This window comes from Asparagus officinalis, chromosome 6, assembly GCF_001876935.1.
Source record: "Asparagus officinalis chromosome 6, Aspof.V1, whole genome shotgun sequence".
Classification (NCBI taxonomy): Eukaryota; Viridiplantae; Streptophyta; class Magnoliopsida; order Asparagales; family Asparagaceae; genus Asparagus; species Asparagus officinalis.
The window spans coordinates 59,109,334-59,125,666 of record NC_033799.1 but is presented as its reverse complement, the minus strand read 5'-3'; the positions used below and the strand labels follow the sequence as shown (position 1 = coordinate 59,125,666).

Genomic DNA, 16,333 nt, shown 5'->3' with positions numbered 1-16,333 from the left:
ATTGTTTTATTGTAGTTCAAGCAGGCATACAAGGCATAACTTGTTTCATGCAATATTGTTAAGCGGAGATATATAACGGAGAGTCGAGGGCACGTTTCCCCTACAGCACACCGACTCCTCTGATGGTTTTTAATGTTTCGTGCTTGCAAATGTTTGTTATGATCGAACAGGTAGTCAGTTGTATCATTAAACTAGGACTCAAATCCAAATAAGACATTTATGGCTGGAGATTTATGTTAAGAGATGGATGCTAAAACTCAATTTCTTTATCTTTTCTATTTTCAATGTGTTAGAAATTCTTTTTAACATATAGGCAAGGTTTTCAATAGGTAAATGCTTAAGAGAATTTTTTAGATCCTAAATGTAAATGTAAATGACCTCATAACAAAAGAAAAATGGTACATTTTTCTAATATTACGCATACAATCATAATATAGGGCTCGAATAGATGATCTCAAATCTTCTTCATAAGTTTTAAAAACCCATTTTTTTCTTTTGTTGATTTTTAGGAAAGTTAAAATCTTTTCTTAGAAAATCTTTATAAATCTCGAATGGAGGACTGTTGTTAAAATCATTAACAATATTAATAGTTAACCCTGATGGATTAGAATCATCACAAATAACAGTTGTCTCAAAGTTATATTCAATTCATGTGGGTTTTCTATTTTTAGAAAAAAAAAAATTCTCGAGTAGGAATCGAAGAAACTCAGGCATGACGCTCATCATCATATTCAAGAGTGATCTTCATGAAAGAAGAAAAGTTGACTTCTATATCACCACTGGGATGTTCAACAATTTTTTAAAAGTTAGAATCTTCAAGTAGCTTAGGTCCAATTACTTGATGTAATTTTCAAATAGCTGGAAGTTGAATTTCATTCCATTTTAGGGTCTTTGGAATAATCGGATTATTTTTAGTGTGATTAAGAAACAAAGTAGTAGCTCCTTTCTCAGGATTAACCTTTGCTAATTGTGTCAAAGTTCATCGCTTTGTGATAGATGTTATAGGTCAAAGCTATATTTTCAAAATTGAAATCCATGTTAAATCCTGAAATTTAAAGATTCAAAGTAAGGGGTTTAAGAATTCCAGGGTGTGACAAAGAAATAGAGAAAGTTGAGAAAGCATTAAAGAATATAGAGCCATTGTTTAAACTTGACTCAATTAAACTAATTAAGGAGTCTGAAAAAATAGAAAATCTTCCATCACGTAGACAAATAAGAGCTGAAGTGTTAAGATCATTTCTAGTAAGAGCCCTAATGGATACTTGAAAAAGGCCAAGATGAAGGAATTTAAGAGTAGGACCTTCAGTGATTTTTTTAATATCTTTGTCACTAAGTAATTGTAACTTTTCTGTGTGAGAGGTTACAATTTTTGTTTTTACAATAGTTTTAACATGATATGTAGTTTTTAATTTAAAACTTTGTCTACAATAAATGTCATTAGTATTGATTTTAGTCACTTTCAATTTTTGAATGTTTTGGCCAATAATTTCATAACTTAGTTATTTTGAATTTTTTAGCTGACATAGTCTTCACATAAGAATTATTTTTATGTGAGGAAAGATAGCGTAGAAACTTAGCATCTTAAAAGACACTACAACCCGATCTATCAATAGCAAGCGATAAACACGGATGGAGAAGCCCCAAACGCACACTTAGCTAACAGGCGGAAACCGTGTAAATTGCGATCACTAGTTAAGGAAATAAAATCTTAGAAAAGAAGCAAAGTAAATCAGCTAAATGTTAAACAAATAAAAGTTTCTCAAACATTCCACAATATTCTTACCAGTCAACAACACCGGATAAACACAGGACATAGCTATGTAAGTCGCAACTACAATAAATAAAAAACTAAGAAAGAACATTAAAATGTGCTGAAAGTTCTAAATCATACTAGAATGTAAGAGCAATTTAACTCAATGTAAACTTTAAAACATAAATAATAAGAAGCTAAAAATTAAAGCTGTTAGAATCCAAGCATACAATATTGCAATAGGTTTTTACTACAAATATCTACAATTGTTTTATTATAGTTCATGCAGGCATATAAGGCATGAGTTGTTTCATGCAATATTGTCAAGCACTGATATATTGCGAAGAGCCGAGGGCACGTTCCCCCTGCAGTACACCGACTCCTCCACCGGCTAACTTGGTTCTGATAACAATCACAACCAGGACTGTTTTAGCCTTGATACGACAGAGTTAGCACGTAGGGAATACTGTCTGGACGGAGAGGAGAATATATATCATTATATATATATATATTATATATAGATATATATATATATATATATATATACAAACACACTACATAGATACTACTGTGTGTACTGTCGCTACAATGTATTCCTGTCAGATTATATATGTTGTATGTTAGTATACTACAAACTTAAATTAATTATTGACAGTATAGTGCACCAGGTTAGCAGACTTAGCATTATGTGGCCCCCTACCTATACTGTATTATATATGTGTGTGTGAATTAATACACAATTACCAACTATATTGAGCGTATTACATTTGAAGCACAGAGTATGTACATTCAATTGGTGAATTGTCATTACACACACACACAACATGCATACATACATATCCATATTCCATATATATACATACATACATATATTTTGAGTCTTTTATATTGCAATTAACTTAGATTACAATAAAAGAGAAATAAGAAATTTTATATTATCTGGTTTTCTTTTTTGTGTGCCGATTGAGCGTCGATCTTGTACTCTGTTGACAATCCGACTAAGACGATAGGTCTTTTGTTGTTGGTCTCTGATTTGTTTATTTGAAAGATAGCTCAATCTTCTCTTAAAACCAAAATAGAAGAAAACCACGCGTATAGGGTGTTCGATTTCTCATCTCTGTGTATGTGTCTGGTGGTCAAAATGAACAATCTCCTCCTCTTTTTATAGGGTAAAAGATCGAGTTAATGGCCTTTAATTGTGGATTAAGTTACCGTCAAGATAGGAGATAGTAGAGGAGCAATTATCCCCTTAAGAATAGCTCTCAAACAGTTGATTAGCGAAGTTCGTTGATTAATTAGTTGGCGAACTTCGCTGAGGCATTTGGGCAAAACTCACGTGGATGTGGGTGAGCCATCTTCTACATTGTGGATGATGTGGCCCACTTGGGTTGCTGTGAGCAAAATTCGCTAATTGATTGGTTAGCGAACTTCAATGGCGAAGTTAATTGGTTAGCGAACTTTGTCGGTGATTTCAAATTTAGCTCGTGACTTGGCCGACTCAATGATGCCTTTCGACTTGGCCTAAGGTTTGAATTGGAAATCGACCCACACCTAACTTGGCCGTTTTGGGTCCAGATGAGTTGTGCGATGAAGTTTACATGCCCCATGTTTCAAATAGCCATGAGGAAATATTTGGATGAAGTTCTTCCGAAGGTACATGTAGAAAATTAGTGTGGACTTGACACACATAACACCGCTTGGCATAAACCACTGTATCCACAATCATCGTTGATCAGTAATAGCCAAGCGGTTGAAGTCAGTCCTAAAGTTTAGGATCTGATTGATGAGCTCCACATGTACCATCGTAGCCTTCCTTGAGTGCTTCTCGAGCTGTGCTTAGTGATAAATATCGGAGCCCGTCGAATGATCAACAATATAAATTCTACGGAGCGGAATCATAGAAAAAGCATGAAGCTCTTCTTTAGACAAAGATTGCTTGCTTTGTATTATCTAGTAGTATTACATGCAAGACGTAATCAATGATTAGGAAACGTCAATCACTAGCTTCGAAGTGAGTTGGCATGAGATGCACTCATTAGCTTCCAAAATTTACTCTTGGGAGCATAATTAATGGCTACCCACTGTGATGCGTCTAGTAGATTTAGAAGTTAAGGCTAAAGTGGCTATGATGGATACCAAAACATCCACATGAGTGTTTTCGAGATGGGCTCATAACTGATGTAGAAGCCTTTAAGCGACTAGACAAGCTTCATTGCCGCTTCATGGTAAGGTATAAGGTCGTTGTGACGGACCTCATATTCTGTTTTGATCTGATTGATGATCAATTTAAAATCGCCAAAGGCTTTAAGTTATTTGATACTCACATCTTGAGCAAGTTGCAGGTCAATTATGAGGGCATTGTACTCTACCACGTTATTAGAGCATGGCTCGGTCAATGAATAAGCCTGATGAAGGACATGTCCGTAGGGATCGACTAGCACCACCCCTACTCCTGCGATAATTGCTTCTTTGTAGTTACGTATTGACGCACTGTCAAAATAAAGTTGTTGCGCCTAGTGGTCCGAGGTAATATTTGACTTTAAAACTTCATCTGTGATGGCTTCATAAAGTTTAGAAAATTTAGGGATGGGGTGATCCACCAAGAAGCCAGCTATTGTCTGGTCTTTTAACTGCTTTATTTAGCTTGAATGTCATGTCGTATTGTGAAAGCAGTATTACCCATTTAGCTAACCTGGAGTTCAACGAAGTTCAACGATCCGGGTTTCGTCATAAGTATCCGTATAAAATTGACTCTTGAGATCACGTAGATGGATTGGCCAGTCAGGTAATGTCGCATCTTCTGAACTACGAAGACCAATGCTAGACATTTATTTTTAACTGGATTGTAATGATACTTAGAACCAATCATAGGCCGGTTGAGATAATAAATAACTTGCTCGTGACCATTGCCATTCTTTTGGGCAAAAAGTGCTTCTAAGAAATGACTCATTGTTCTGACGTAGATAAGGAATGGTTTGCATGATACTTGTGGGGCTAAAGCTAGTGGCTTCATGAGATAACTCTTAATCTCATCAAAAGCTTTTAGACAAGTGTCGTCCCGAACGAAAAAAATATCTTTCTTCATCAATATTTGAAACGGTTGATATTTTCCAGATAGGTTAGCTATAAACCTGCGGATATAGGTTAATCGTCTTTATAAGCCTCTGAGGTCATTTAAATTCCTCAGAGGTGGCATCTCTTGGATGGATTTCACTTTTTAGGGTGGACATGTATTCCTTTGGTGGTACAATAAATCTCAGAAATTTACCTGATGATACTCCTAGAAAATACTTGGTTAGATTTATCTTGAGCTGATGTTGTATCATGACTTTGAACATCGTTCTAAAGTCGTTGATATGATCTTGTTTGTGACGGCTCTTGATCGTGAGGTCGTTAACGTAACAGTCAACCGTCCTACGCAAATGTTCACGAAAAATCGTGTTCATCACGCGCTGGTAAGTTGTTTTAGTATTTTTCAGGCTAAAGGGCATTACTGTGTAACAGAATACCCAAATGGTGCCTTAAAAGTTGTGTGCTTTTGATCATCTGGATGCATCTTGGTTTGATTGTATCCAGAAAATCCATTCATGAACGACATCCTCTCAAACCCCAGACGTATTATCAACCATGACATCTGTGATAGGGAGAAGGAATTTGTCTTTTGGGCAAGCAACATTAAGGTCACTGAAGTTGATACAAATCTGAATCTTGCTATTTTTTCATTACCATTACGACGTTGACTAGCCAATCCAATGTTATTCTTCACAGATGAATTCGCATTTAATGAGTTTACAGATTTAAGATTTCTTACTCGATCTCCTCCATCAACTGAGGATATAAGCATCATTGTTATTGTTGACTAACTTCACATTAAGGTTAATGTTAAGTTGATGTACGGCCACATTAGGGTTCAATCCAAGCATGTCTTCGTAACTCCAGGCGAAGATGTCAACGTACTCTCGAATGAGGGTTATGAGCTCTTCTTTCTCAGCGAGTGATAAACTCTCACTGATGAAGATGGGCTTCAGACTGACTTCATTGCATATGTCGACTTAGACCACTTTATCTTTGGTAGGTAGTTCGTTGACTTCAAAGTGCGATTCCCATTATTTTTCAAGATGTTTTGCCCAGGAATCGTCTTCAGGATCTTCGAGCACTTCGAATTCATCAAGATCCATAGTTAAACTGTACAAGACCATGTTAGCCGTGAATTCGCCAAGCATAGCTCTAATGCTAATGTTAGAATCCTAGGTAGACATGTCTGAAGAGCTGCTTAGGAAATTATAAGATGCCAGTCTCATTTGTGAATTGGCCTCAAGAAAAATATAACGAAGTCCATAATTAGTTTGATTATAATAATCGAAAGCCTCTCCTTCTAGTATAAAGAAGGAACTCTCAGTTCTTGATTGAATTTTAATTCTTATTTTAGAGCAAAGTTGTACCCTATTTTTGCCTTTATATGCTGAGATAACTAGCTGTAACGGAAGATTTCTGGAATTCTCTCGGCTTCCTCATCCGAACTTAATAAGTGATATCTCGACTCTAGGATTTTGGGTGCCTCCTTTAGCTTGGATCGTGAAGGTAGCATCCTCTGAGTTGCCTAGTTGCTGATGAGTCGAGTAAGACTCATTTATAAGCATGTACAAAGTTGATTTAAAGCTAGCCTAGACATTAAAATTTTGACTCTTAAGCTTTCATACTCAGAGTCTAAAAAGTAGTCATAAGCAAACCCTTCTTCATTAAAGATCCAGTTGCCATGGTCTTCGGCTGATTAGTTGATACATGGATCCTCGAGGATAATTACAAGTGGTTCCATCTTTCAGATTGGATCATCGTTCAGATCTAGCTCATTATCTGCTTCATTACCGCTGTCTTCATTATTGGAGATGACAATCTCAATTATGTGATTTTCATCATATAAGAGAGAATCGGTAAAATAATTATATACCCCTTGAAGGGATGCTTTTCAACATCGATCTTTTGTTGAACCCCTTGCTCATCAATGTCCTTAAAACTTGATGAAGCGTTGACGAGACGATCATCTTGGAATGGATCCACGATCGTCCAAGAACGCTTAGGGTGTTTCGACATTAATGATATAACAAGTCACTTCCATCTTTAAATTACAGATCTAACATTTAAGTCGGATCATCTCAAGAGATTAACTACTGATGGATTTGAAGACGAATATGCTAGCAGTAGTTTTTGAGAGCTTGTAAAGCGTAATATCCAAAAAAAACTCAAGAGTCTCCATGAAATTATGCTCAACGCAGAGTTTAGGTCGATATGAATTCTCTCAACCATTGCCGACCCTACATACCCAGTCTAGAAAAGGGGTCGGTTGTGATGATGGCCTTTCATGAGCATGTCTTCTGGAGTGAATGTGATATCAGGCGCTGCCATTAGCACTGATATAAATGCTTGTGTTCATCCTGAGGAGGCTCGATCATGTGAGCAAGGAACATCTCATTGTCATTCAGAGCTTTTTTTAAAGCCACCCTCGTTTCCTTAGATAAATGTAAAAGTTTGAATAAGGTTATATAAGCTGACAGATTGGCAAATTACACTATAATATCATATCAAAATGGGGCTTTTGGATCGTCTGAAAGATGCTGCAACACTTTGTCGAACCGAGTCTCCTTTGCTTGGTTGCTTTGGGTTGCGTAGAGAGTCCTGACTGATCATAATTATTTAAATAATCTTGACCAAACATTGTCCTCGCTATGACAATTTTCTCTTCCTCTGAATTAGTGGTGAGTGAAGAGACTCGTAGAGATTCCTCTTCAACGATTGCGGAGATGACGTTGTAGGACTTCATCTTGCGCTTACTCCTTATCTTAAACTTTAGAAGAGCCTAATGTGCACCTTGGAGAAGGTCGAGATGTACCCACATTATTTCCCTTATTGTTATAATAAGAGGGACTAAGCTTTGGCTTTATCGATTTTGTTGGCCATGATTGACTACTTCTATCCTTGCAGTAGGTATGGAGACAATGTCATCTTGCCCTTGAATTTTCGGTATGGAATCGAATTAGAGTGTCACCATATTGGTAGTGACTTTCTTTTACTTAGACATGAGCTTAAGGATTTCTGACTCGACAAAGGTCTGTATTTCATCCTTAATGATATAGCAATTCTTCGTATAACATTTTGTGATAAAGACGGTAGTTGGGGTCAGTCTTTCCAATTTCTTCGGGCGTAGGGCCTGAGAAAGCTTTAGTCGGTTACCCTTCTTGAGGGTATGAAAGATAGCCACCGTATGTTCATCTTTAAACAAGTAATTGCATTGAACATTCTTCCTTGGTTCGCTTTTCTGGCAGTTCGGATTTTGGACCTTAACTACGAATGTCTCTTTAGTTTTTGATTGAGAGGACTGCCCTCACTTGTCTTTGTTGCCCTTAAAGTTGGTGGGGGTTCGAACTTGTTGAAATGCTCTAATGATTTCTCTACTATCTCAGTTTGTTCTATCAAATTCTTTCATGTATAGCTCATGACAGCACCCATATAAGCTTTTAGATAACCCACGAAATTATGTCGACAAGTTTAGAGTAACATCGGCAAAGGAATATCTCAATATCGCAATGTCAGATTGCAAAATCTCTTGATAAACTCCCTGACCATCTCATTTCGTCTTTGCTTTTCAGAGAGGAGTTTGGCCATGGTTACATCCGACTGTTGCTCATGGAATTGTGAGGAACTTTAATTCCAAATCAGCCCAGGATTTGATTGAACCCTCAGGCAAATTTTAAAACCAATTGAAGGCTACCTCTTAAGGGTGCGAATGAAAAATAACACCTTAATGGCGTCATTACCAACTATATTCCTAATTTGTTGGTGGAAGTAGTAGATGTGCTTGTTCAGAGAACTTGCCATCAACATGTGCAACGTTGGTGGCTTAAACTTCATTAGATAGGGAACTATGTCCCGCTCAATGGGATAAGGTCAGATGATTCCATCATTCTTAAGCTCAGTTTATTGAGAAAGAGCGTTGAATCATTTTTTGATGTCCTCTAGAGCCGCCTTTGCTTCCTTGCTTGGCTTCGGAGGCGCTGATGTTTCCGATCCTTAATGGTCAGAATCTACGTCTTCTTGATGCGCTTGCTCTTCTTCTAGGGAGAATTCAGTGATTGGTTGTTTCCCCTTCGAAGAACTCACACGAGATTGAGAATTTGAGAGGAGATGCTTGAACATTTTCTTTAAACGCTCAAATCGCTCATCTAAAGCTTTCTTTTGAGCTGTCATCTGAGCGAGAAGATCTTCTCAGGTCCATCATGTTTGCCACCAATTGTTGCTCTTGACTTGAGCTAGGGGTTATGTTCGACGATGGCAGAGTTAGCATCATTCGAAGTAGGTTGGTCAACTTGAGGCGGAGTCCGCAACACTCGTGTTTGGATGAGGGAGTAGTCAAAAGAAATTGTTGCTCTTTGTGTTAATCTAGTGTGGCGATATACACCGACAGTCTCCAGCAATATGCCTCTAATCCCAAGATAATATCTCGGGTCGAATGGATTGTCTGTATCTTCCTCTTCATCTCCAAAACTACACTAGTCGTGTTAAACAATGAATTCTTGGAGTTTGCCATTTTGGGTACATCGTCGACTTTTGGTCCAAACTTCTGAAGGCTCGGGATTATGACTAAGACGATCGAAAACCAATTCCATTTTAGGAATAGCTTTGCATTAGCAATTCTTCTGAACTGTCATGACTACTTCTCTAAGGGTCGTACAATAGTAATATTGGCCAGCTCTCTTTAGGGCTAGGAACCATCTTAGATCACCAGTAATTCCAGAATGGCCATTTTGGATTTTGGCATGCGAGCGTCACTTGTGGTGACATTTGCCAAACTTCAGCTTAGCGAAGTCAGATGGATTACACTTATCAATGTTATTCCTTTCGGAAATTTGGACTATACGATTACCCTCATCCTTTGCTTCTGTCAAGGAAGCATAATGAGAATTGCAAGATGCTTTAAATCGAAACTCCAAGAGAGTTATGAACTAACATCCAAAATCAGAAGATGTGAGAATGTCTTGACCTTCGGCAAGGGTTGATGTCTCTTCTCTCTAGGAGAATTTCATTTGGCTTCTAGCGAAATTCAAACCATCTTTGGCAAAGGTCGCCTTTACACTCGCAGGGGTAGATTTGGAACCTAAGTTCGCACTGCAGCGAATTTTATGGCAACTTCTCACGGTTGCTACTAATGATTGGTTTGAGGAAATGAATTTCTCGAACTTCGCTTGGTTAAATTCTAGGACCAGTAACTCAGCAAAAGATCTGAGATTCTTAGTGTCAGCCTACGACACAATTTTCTCATCGGAGGAGAAAGTAGTCCTTAGCAGAGTCGTCATCCTATTTCAGGTCATTTGTATTGTAATTAACTCAGATTACAATAAAAGAGAAACAATAAAATTTATATTATCTGGAATTCTTGTCTATGCCGATGGAGCGTCAATCTTATACTTCGTTAACGATCCAACTAAGACCATGGGTCTCTTGTTGTTGGTCTTTCATTTGGTTGCTTGGAAGATGGCTCATTTTTCTCTTAGAATCGAAATAAGGGAACACCATGCATGTTCGATTTCTCTTCTCTGCGTATGTGTCTGGTGGTCAAAATGAACAATCTCTTCCTCCTTTTTATAAGCCAAAAGAGAAAGTTAATAGACTTTAATTATGGATTATGTGGCCATCAAGATACGAGATAGTGGAGGGGCAGTTATCCCCTTAAGAATAAATCTCAAACGGCTGATTTGCGAAGTTTACTGATTAATTGATTGGCAAACTTCGCTGAAGGTGTTTGGGAAAAGCTCACACAGATGTTTGGTTAGCCATCTTTTGAATCGTAGATGACGTGGCCCACATTGATTGCTGAGAGAATTGATTGGTTAGCGAACTTTGCTGGCGTGGTTAATTGGTTGGCGAACTTCGTTAGTGAGTTTGAATTTAGCTCATAATTTGGCCGACTTGATAACGCCTTTCAACTCGGCCTAAGGTCTGAATAGGAAATCAACCCACTTCTGACATGTCCGGTTGGGTTGAGATGAGCTGTGTGGCAAAGTTCACATGCTTTGTTAGGCAGACTTCACTACAACTTGTTATAGGCTCGAGTTAGGGTCTATTTGAAGCATTTAACCCATAGGCGTTTGCTTCTTGGATCAAACCTAAACATTAGCCTGGACGAAATATATTTTAACCATCTACAACATATATCTTTTTTTGAAAGAACCATCTACAACATATATACATACATACATATATGTATATACAAACACAAACATATATATACGCATATATATATGTATATATACATATATATGTATATATGTATATATGAATATGGATGTATATATGCATATCTCCGTGTGTGTGTCTGTGCTTGTATGTGTGTAGGGTGTGCATGTGTATGTGTATGAGAATCATGGGTATACTTGGTGCCAAAGCACCAAATTTGGTGCTTAGTAGTGAGGTGACCATTTCTCATCCACTTATTCAATTATCTAACCATAGAGAGAGAAATGAATATGCTTGGTACCAAGTACAAAAGTAATGCTTGATAATTATTTGAACACTTCTCATCCACACATTAAAATATATCAACTTAAAAATGGTCCCCACTTGCTTACTTGTTGAATGAGTGGATGAGAAGTAGTCACCTCACTACGAAGCACCAAATTTAGTATTTGGTACCAAGCATACCCATATTCCTCATATATGTGTATGTGCGCGCGTGCGTGTGTATATAATACGAGGTGGTAGCTCATTTTTATAAATGAGCTACCAAGTATGCACACACGCATGCACGGCATTGTCTGTAATAGTCACACACATACACATGCAAATGCACACACACATATATGGACGGAGTAATGACAGGGTTAGTGTGAGGGGAAGGAGGACTTGGTCACAATGAGGAAGGGGGATTGTCACAAAAGAAAAAAGAGAAAGAGTGAGAGGTTTTTTTTAATTAAATTAACTTATTAAAATATCTAGATAGATCTAAACCATCAACTAAGATCTGACGGTTCCAATTAACTTAACTCCTTATGTATCTGTATGTACTTTTAGGTAGGAAATAAATAGGAAGAAAACAAGTAACAAAAGTGCTGAAAACTCATGGAGAATGACAAATGTCATCATATGAAACGGAACCTGTAGTGCACAGAAGAACTATATTCAATGATGACTTGCTCATCAGAGAAGATGCAAATGAACGATTGAAATTCACAAATATAAAAAAAGGCTTAATATCAAAAAACCTCCCCTAACTTTGGATGATTATTAGAAAACCTCCCTTAACTTTGAAAATATAAAAACAAAACCTATAAGGGTTATTAGAAAACTCTCTTTAACTTTAAGGTTTTATCATAAAACCCCCAAAATAGTTCCCCATTATTCCAAATTTTTAGTGGACAAAAATATCCATAAGTAGGGATTTTTAGCGTGGAGAGTCTTTCAACAATAAATCAATTAATGTGCTAAATAATATTTTCAATTTTTTAATCACATGGAGGTAAAATCCCTTTTGGGTAGGTATCTTTGTCCACTAAAAACTTAGGATAATGGGGGGAAATGCCATAAGGGGGTTTTATGATAAATTGTAAAGTTTTTTTAATGAAGCCATCGGGAATCGAACCCAATACTGTGGGAGCTATATTGAAACCTCACAGCCATCCTGGTCACCCACAGTGCCCATGTAATCTTAAAGTTAAATAAGGGTTTTCTAATAACGCCTAAACTTAAGGAGGAGAGCGAGGGGGGTTATAATATTTTGAATTTTTTTTTTTTTTTTTTTTTTTTTTTTTCTGAAATTAAGCCTAAAAAACTAACTTTTTACACTAGAACAACTCATAGCTACTTAATAGCTTGGCTATTTTGGCGACAGAAGTTCGGAAGGTGCCACCGAAAGAAAACAGCGTGCATTAGAATCTCCTTAATAGCTTCGTTAAATGTCCATTCATCTAGACAACAGTTTCCATAACGACTTGAGGGAGAGTGAAGATCTCGATTAACTAGCAATATAACTGTAGGACAGCATGAAAATTCTCCTGACTTTAGGGAATACATAAGGCAACATGAAATTTGTCCTGAGTTTAGGGAATACATAAGGCAGCATGAAAATTCATCTAAGTTTAGGTAATAGCATTAGCACGGAATTATTAATTATGGAAGAACATGCCAGGTAAATGATACATGAAATATTTTCCAAAAAATAATGTCACACTAGCTTGAGCTTTATACTCACATCTACCTCAAGGCTCTATGACATGCGGTCCTGCAATTAATACATAATTGCACAGACCCAATTACATGAGTTAGATTTGAACTAAGAAGCTTGAGTTAGAAATTAAAGCATTGCATAATCCTCTTATTGACAATCTTGGACACCTTTGAAAATATTAAGTTCACCCAAACCAATATGTTATTATAACATCCAGAAAATTTTAAGCAGCCCTGAGAACTCCAAATATGCAGAGATACCAAAAATAAAGTGAAATTACAATGCTCAACAAAATTATCAGCGAATAATCAAATATTTGCATAAGAAATCAATTAAAATACCCAAGAATTAAATTTTAGTTAGAAAACCCACCATCAGAAGTCAAGATTCCCACTACCCAGCCAAATCCCTGCAGAAAACACAAATAAAATACAAAAGCAAGTTTTTGAATTTAGAAACCCAACATCTAAAGTATCACAAAGGAAAAGGAAAAGAATTCGACCTCAACAAATCCAAGAAAGAAAAGGAGAAACGAAGCGATTCAGAGAGAGAGAAGTTAATTATGGAATGTTTGCAATTCCCTTCGCAGAAGCCCAATACAAATCCATGAATGAAGTGGGTTTTAGTCAACGGAGAGTCTTTCAGTGGGGTTCGTAATTATTGTTTTGATAGTGGAATTCTCGGGTTCTTTTTGGACCGGGCCCACCTTCGCACTCAATCCGGCCCCTCATGCAAAAAAATAAAATATTACCGTACAAAGATTCTTTCCTTTATTTGTCCTTGGAGGTGACAAAAAGATTAGACTTGCTTGCTTGCTAAGGAATTGGGAACCATTGCTGTAGCCTAAGGGGGTGTTTGGTTACACACTTTTCTAGAAAACTTTTCTCAAAATATCTATTTTTGGCAATTTTGTAATTAAAAGATTTCTACAGATTTCTTTAAATTGTGTTTGGTTTAACAAAAAGTTTAAAGAAATATTTTCTACGAAAAATTAAAAACTACCAAATTTTGCAAAATGCAATTTCCTCTCAAATTGAGAGGAAATCAAAAGAAATCTGACACATTCCTTATTAAATCAACAAAACCCTTCCCGTAACCAATTCTCTCAGCCGTGTGATTTTCTCGAACTTCTTCTAGGGCGGAAATTCCCGATCTCGTTCCCGCCCCAAATCCAGTCGTTCCCGCCCCGAATCCAGCTGGGTTTCGGTCCTTCGCGCCAACTACTTAGGTCTCGTTCCTCCTCCTCCATCGCCCCTCGTTCCTCCTCCTCCATCGCCCCAGTTCTAGGGTTCTCTCTAATCTCAAGGCTCTCACGGTAATAATCTGTTATTTTTGCTTTTTTTGTGTTGATCTATTTGTAGTTGATCTTTTAACAAAAAATGACGCTAGGGTTTCTGTTCTTTTCAAATTCATAGTTAATTGATTTCTGTTCTTTTTATTTTCATAGTTATGGTTGAAAATTTTGTTGTTAAACGAATTCATAAGACCAATTTGTTAATTTTATGTTATTAGAAATGATTCATAAGATCAACAGTAAATCCACAGGTTGCCTGCATGATTCATAAGATCAAAACAGCCCCTTTTTTGATGTTTTGATAATAAGAGGAGACTGATTCTTTTTCACAGGTGCATACTTGTTATTTCTTGAGTTATTGTGCAATATGCTTATTTTTTTATCTCAATCTCAAAATTTCTGCCTCTATTTTACTGGTTGCATTTTTTAAATAACCAAAAGGTGTATTCTATTGGATCAGTTTTAACATAAATGAACTTTGATTTTTTGGCATCATTAGGTGCCTTTTCTCCATAGGGATCCTCACTATCATGCTTAATTATCTCACTATTGCTAGAACCTAGAATTGTGGAGAAACAGAACATTATGTTAATTTTTTATCTCACTATTGCTTATTTTTTAGTATGAAGAACAAGCTGAGACAATTGATATTATTTGAAGGTATATGTTATTTGAGCCAATGGTATGTCAATCAAGTAAACTAGAATTTTAATAAAGTTCAAAAGGTTGCATTTATACTTTATGTGTGTATTATACTTTGTGTCATTGATATAGTAAAATTTATGCCTATATTTTACAGGTTGCATTTATTAAATAACCAAAAGGTGTATTTTAGTCTATTTTTGGAATACTTGCTCCTGTATTGTGGAGAAACAGAACATTTACACCCATTCATGTATCTGTATGAACAAAATTTATGAAACAGAACATTTACACCCATTCATGTATCTGTATGAACAAGATTTATGAAACAGAACATTTACACCCATTCATGTATCTGTATGAACAAGATTTTTGGAATACTTGCTACTGTATTGTGGAGAAACAGAACATTTACTTGCTCCTATCATGTATCTGTATGCATTTAACACATTTCCTCCATAGTTTTGTAGTAGAAACAAAAATGAACAAGATTTTTCCGATAGACAAGATAAATGAAAAGTCATAAATGGACTGAGATGTGGTTCTATTTTAAGTGACGTGTAGCATAAATTTCACAGGTGCGTAATAATTTTGATGTCGGTCACCAACTAACTAGTCTCAATTTTTAGTATGAAGAACAAGCTGAGACAATTGATATTATTTGAAGATATATGTTATTTGAGCCAAGGGTATGTCAATCAAGTAAACTAGAATTTTAATAAAGTTCAAAAGGTTGCATTTATACTTTATGTGTGTATTATACTTTATGTCATTGATATAGTAAGCTTTCTGCCTATATTTTACAGGTTGCATTTATTAAATAACCAAAAGGTGTATTTTAGTCTATTTTTGGAATACTTGCTCCTGTATTGTGGAGAAACAGAACATTTACACCCATTCATGTATCTGTATGAACAAGATTTATGAAACAGAACATTTACACCCATTCATGTATCTGTTTGAACACGATTTTTGGAATACTTGCTCCTGTATTGTGGACAAACAGAACATTTACTTGCTCCTATCATGTATCTGTATGCATTTATTGTTACCAGTTAAGTCCAACCATACTTGGTATTCATTCCTTTTCAGTTACACTAAACGTAACTTGCTTTTCATTTAATATGTGATCTATGATAGATGACCTAGTTCTATAATTGCATACATTAAATAGTAGATCTGTCACTTAGCCCCGGCACCTCCTTTCTTCTTTGGACCCAGAAGGAAGAGAGAATCTAGAAGCAGATTTCATTTGGTTAAGCATGTTCTTGGCATTGTCCTTATTGTTTGTGTAACAAGTTCAGGTTTGATCAAAGTTAAGAACAAAGTTAGCTCATGTCAGAGTTCTCTAAAGCATTGGCTTGTCATTGACAATTTGGTATGAAGCTTGTAGGGTAAAGCTCTAGTATACGAATCTTACATTATTTCATGT

At 36.4% G+C, this 16,333-nt stretch overlaps 1 protein-coding gene across 2 annotated transcripts in view; it reads right to left on the bottom strand.

Annotated features, from left to right (window-relative positions):
- LOC109844456 (probable RNA-dependent RNA polymerase 1) overlaps positions 1-13,606 on the bottom strand; it is a 58,660-nt gene extending 45,054 nt beyond the window's left edge. For both annotated transcript variants that reach the window (XM_020413509.1, XM_020413508.1), the window contains exons 1-2: positions 13,468-13,606; positions 13,338-13,374 (exon numbers count right to left, since the gene is read on the bottom strand). The gene's annotated coding sequence lies outside the window, so the exon portion shown is untranslated. The remainder of the gene's footprint in view (positions 1-13,337; positions 13,375-13,467) is intronic.